Source organism: Peromyscus leucopus, unplaced genomic scaffold, assembly GCF_004664715.2.
Source record: "Peromyscus leucopus breed LL Stock unplaced genomic scaffold, UCI_PerLeu_2.1 scaffold_462, whole genome shotgun sequence".
Taxonomy (NCBI): domain Eukaryota; kingdom Metazoa; phylum Chordata; class Mammalia; order Rodentia; family Cricetidae; genus Peromyscus; species Peromyscus leucopus.
The window spans coordinates 76,845-82,597 of record NW_023505357.1 but is presented as its reverse complement, the minus strand read 5'-3'; positions in this window follow the sequence as shown (position 1 = coordinate 82,597).

Genomic DNA, 5,753 nt, shown 5'->3' with positions numbered 1-5,753 from the left:
GTAAGCCACCAGCCACGTGGCAAGGTAAAGATTTATGGAAATGGATTAATTTAAGCTATAAGAACAGTTAGTAAGAAGCCTGCCACGGCCATACAGTTTGTAAGCAATATAAGTCTCTGTGTTTACTTGGTTGGGTCTGAGCGGCTGTGGGACTGGCGGGTGAAAGAGATTTGTCCTGACTGTGGGCAAGGCAGGAAAACTCTAGCTACAGGTAATCAACTAAAACTAATGAAATATTTGTATTAAAAGGTGAATGTATGCATGTTCCATGTGAAATAATTGTTGTGATATTTATTTGTGCTGAAAATGTGGTGATATTTTATTTGTGCTTTAATAAATAAAGCTTGCCTGGAGATCAGAGGGAAAAGGCCAGCCATTATAAGTAAACAAAGAAGTCAGACAGTGGTAGCATATATTCTTAATCCTATCACTTAGCAGGCAGGATCTCTGTATTCAAGGCCACACTAGAACCAGAGCCAGATGTGGTGGCACATGTCTTAATTCCAACACTAGTTAACCATGGAGGTCTGGAGGTCTGTACAGACAGACAAAAAGTGACAGAGCTGTGTAGGAAGAGAAAGTGATGTAGCTGGACAGAGAGCAAATCAGATGGCAGAACAGCAAGGCATATAGACCTGGGTAGATAGGAAGTCACTCGCATTTGGAAGCTGCAGAGCTGGTGCGGTAAGATTGGTTGGTGGCTTTTCCTATTTCCCTTATCTAAGGCTTTCACCCCTACATTTGGCACTACTTTTTATTTAATAAGGCCATTTAAAAATTCTTCTACATCTAACAGAAGAGAAATTCTAGTGGGAGAAATTTATAGATTATATTTGTTTGAAACTTGAAGTAACTGACAATAACAAAATGACCAAATATACAAACATTCAAACACAATCCAAGATAGGTACTCTTGATCAATTGGCTCCATGATGAGTTTTGAAACAAGGACTACTTTAAAAACAATTAATCTAAAATAACTAGTGCAAATAGTTAGGCACGTTCATCAACATTATGTTAACAAGATATAATAATACATCTAGGACCAAAATCGTATCAGTATGCCAATGGTTCTTAAGTTGGCTACACACTGGAGTCCATCTGAAACTACCTAAGAAGTTGCTTCCTGAAGAGGAAATAAGGAGGGCCATACTAGTGCTGCAGAAACAGGGAGCAGATGGTAATGTTTAATCAGCACAAATGAGGCGGACTTTATTAAGGTAATGAGAGGCAAAGTTCAAGTAGCAAGCAGGATGCCAGGGCATTAAGAGCTATGACAGTACACAGAGCACAGTGTCCGGAGGTAAAACAAATGAGCAGCCAACTGGAGAATTCTCAGTCTATGCAACCAAAGGAAAACAAGAACAAACATTCAGAGCTGAGCATGGCTGCCCCAGAAAGATGCCACACGTTTAGCTGCTTGAGAATTTAGGTCAGTTTTATACCTGAGCCTCACCCGCTGAATGAAAACCCAGTTCTCACATATAAAAGACACTACAAACACCACATTAAGTTTGTATGATTACAATTCTCCCAGTTTTACCAAAAGGGACATCATGGTTATTCAGAATGGAAATGCTCAGGCATTTCCAACAACATAAGAGATCAGGTTTGATAGTTAAAAACTGCTACTGTGGCTACCTCCTTAGAGAGTATGGAAAAGGAAAAGAAACGTGTTACACAGGAACCATGTAAAAACCTGGCAAGTAACCAAATGAGTGGTCATTTTTTTCCCCTGAAACCCAATTATGTTATTGGAATAAAAATACTTCAGAGATGGCAAAGACTCCATTCTGATTTCTTACTTTGAGGAGCAGGAACTACTATTACCAGGACTCTCCAACAGACTCATGAGCACTATCCCTGGGCCACATAACTGTCAACTTACAGGCTGCCCTGCTAAGAGACATGCTGGGGTAAGGATGGCACAAATATTGTAGGAGTGGCCAAGCAATGACTGGTCCAGCCTGAGACCCATGCCACTAGAGTGAGCCCACTCTTGACATTGACTGAAGTGTCAGGACCCAGAGGCTGGATGGCCCAGAGACCTAAGATAGACCCAAACATGACCGGAGGAAAAAATGTCAATGAAATGATGCCTAATCTATACTCATAGATTGGTGCCAACCCAAGTTGTCATCAGAAAGCCTTCATCCAGTAACTGATGAAAGCAGATGCAGAGACCCACAGCCAAACATTAGACTGAGCTCAAGGAATCCTGCTAAAGAGAGGAGGAAGGATTGTAAGAACAAGAGGAGTCAAGGGCATCACAATAAAACCCACAGAATCAACTATCCTGGCTCTTTGGAGCACACAGAGTGTGAACTTACAACCACGGAGTCTGTATGGGACTGACCTAGGCTCTCTCTATATATAGGACAGTTGTGTAGCTTGGTCTACTTACAGGCCTCCTAACAGTGGGAGCAGGGGCTGTCCCTAATGCTTTGGCTGGCTTTGGGAAACCTATTCCTCAGACCGAATTGCCTTGCCCAGTCTTAATACAAGGGGAGGTGCTTAGTCCTACAGCAACTTGATATGCCGTGCTTTGTTAATATTCATGGAAGCCTGCCCCTTCCTAAAGAGAAATGGAAGAAGAATGGATGAGGGGTGGGGCAGAAGGAGATGGGAAAGGATTGGGAGGAGAGGAAGGAGGGAAAATGTAGTCAGGAAGTAAGAAGAAGGAGAAGGAAGAGGTGAAGGAGGAGGAGGAGGAGGAGAAGGAGGAGGAGGAGGAGGAGGAGGAGGAGGAGGGAGGAGGAGGAGGAAGGAGGAAGAAGAAGAAGAAGAAGAAGAAGAAGAAGAAGAAGAAGAAGAAGAAGAAGAAGAAGAAGAAGAAGAAGAAGAAGAAGAAAGAAGAAATGAAGAAATATTGATATTGATTTAGGGGCAATGCAAAAAAGCTTGGGTTATTGATCACGGGTCTGTAAGGAAACATTTGAAGTTTGAGAACAAAATGCATGGGAGTTATCTCTGTGACTGGACATAAATAGGAAGACATTTGTGTCATAAGTATAGAGAATATACAACTAGAAAAGGCTCTAAATAACTCATAGACAATGACTCACTTGTTTACAGTCAGCCAACTTTTGCCATTTTCCACCCTAGTGATCTCATTTTAAAATGGTAAATGAAGTAACCATCAGAACAGAGGGGTAGAATTTATTCACACGCCCACTAACATATGTCTCCATTCTCTGTTGCTACTAAATGGTCAGTCTGCCATCTGAACATGGCAGCACAGTTTTATTCTAAACAGCATCCAAACTTTAGTACTACATGGAACCAACTACTTCACTTTGCAAAGGGTTATATTATTATCACATGTTTTAGTTACTTTTCTCATTCTTGTTGAATAAGTATCTCAAAAGAAGCCATGTAAGTAGGAACATGTTTGTTTTCATTCACAGTTTGAAGGGATGTGGCCCCTTATGAAGATGGCAGAGGGTAGACACACGGTAGAGAGTAGACACGGTAGAGGAAGAAGATATAAGCTATAAACATCAGATCCCGCTCCCCACTTCTTCCAGATAAGCCACATATCCAAACATTTCACAGGCTCTCAGTTCAACCAGCTGGGAAACAAATACATGAGCTTCTAGGGGACATTTTCTATTCTATCAGAACGCAATGACTAGTTTTATTTTAACCTGACATAAGATAGAATCATCTGAGAGGATATAACCTCAATTAGCAAAATACCTCTATAAGATGGAGCTATAGACAAGCCTGTAGGGCATTTTCTTAATTAGTTATTGATGGGAGAGGGTCTAGCCTATTGTATATTGTCCCATGCCTGGGCTGGTGGTCCTAGGTTCTACAAGAAAGTTGATTGAGCAAGCCATAAGCAGCAAGCAAGTAACCAACAATCCTCCATGCCCTCTTCATCAGCTCCTGCCTGCAGGTCCATGTCCAGTTTGAGTTCCTGCTTTTGAACTGTGACACAGTTCCCTCAATGTACTGTGACACAGACTATCTAAGCCAAATAAACCATTTCCTTCCAAGGTTGATTTTGGATATGTTTTTAATCAAAGCAACAGTAACCCTAACTAAGACACAGAATATATTCCATTTCTGAAATGCTTGAACCAACATCAGTATTTGAGAATTAAGAGATTTTTCTGATATTATATCCCATACATTATATCCCTTAAGCAATATACTTATTATACAAGAAGGTGAACGGCAGACACACAGACTGGATATGTTACATCCAGTAACATATCACATCTGCTAATCAAGTGAAGAGCATATTGAAAACACAGGGCAGGGTCAGCCATGAAAGAGATTTCATACATTCTAAAATATATTTTCATACTAACGCAACTATTTTTTGTTGTTGCCTTCTGTTGTTTTTGCTATTTTCATGTTAATTACCAGGCCTCAAAGTGTGGAAGTGGGTGAAGGCTCCCTTACCTCAATCTTAGTGGCCACTTGGAATGTTTGAAATTCTCCCCCTCAAAACTCTATGTGAGATGTGAATATCTAAGGCTACACTCTCTTCCCTCCTTTCTTTTCTTTTTCAAAGCCTAAAACTCTCCCTGGGTCTACTTGAATTGAAATGATGTCCAGTGCTTAATTTCTTTAATAGAAGTCTTGTTTTCCTTCAGGAACTCAATAATAGGAAGCCAGAATTCTTTCCTAAGACTCTATCTGTTTGTCTATTGGTTTTCATGTGAGCAATCATACTGTGACTATTATCTCTCTGAATTATACTTGTCTGTTCATTCTTTATCTCTCCCAGTTGAATGAAAATCCCTTGGTGGTAGAAATAGTATATCCAGGGATGCATTGTACATATTATTTTGCACACAAAAGGCTCCCTAAATTCCTATTACTGGAAATAACACATTGAGTTAGCTTTCCATCATTCTGAGAATATAACTGATATGATCATGGTAGTCAGGGAGACAAGAGTTATTTGGACACAGTTTCAGAAATTTTAGTAAATGCTGCCTTTGGGCACATAGTATACAGTGGTGGGAAGCACATGGTGGAGTAAAGATTTTCTCCTTTCAGTGGATAGAAAACAGAGAGAAAATCAAAGGCTCCAGCCCTGCAGTCTCACAACAGAGCCAGAGAATGATGACTAAGCCCTCCATGCATAGGGGTTTGGGAGGTGATGACCTGGACATGTCCTTCCTGGGGACTAGCTCTCTCAGTGTCAGAAGAGAGTAGGCTGCCAAAGGAGAGAGACAATCAATAGTCCTACTCAGCTGTAATATCCTATGAATTGCAGCAAAGAACAGCCAGGCAAAATGTTTCTCAAGGCACAGTAGTGGAACTTCTATCCTGGTGGTAACAAATTGCCACATTATCTGACTTAAGGCATATTCAAATAGGAGGAGGTTCATGTCTGGTGCTGTAAACTTAGCCAACTTCCATGGTAAAACCATGGGATCTAGAGAACCTAATACAGCCATTTCCCCAAACCAATATCACTTCTAATTGCATTCTAATAATTACCATTTGTGTCCACACAAATAATAATGTAGTTGTAGCCACTCATTAAATAAGCTTCTTGTTGAAGCAGATTGAAACCATCATAGAAAGCCCAAAACTGGTTCAAATGCAGAGAACAACTGGCTATGGAGTGCCCATCCCCAGCTGAACATCTACAACACATTTCCTATAACTAAAGTTCAGAGAATATCATAGAAGGGGGGACTATAACAAGATCCAGAGCACCAAGACATTAAGACATGTGCCACAGGTAGGAGAGAGAGAGAGAGAGAGAGAGAGAGAGAGAGAGAGAG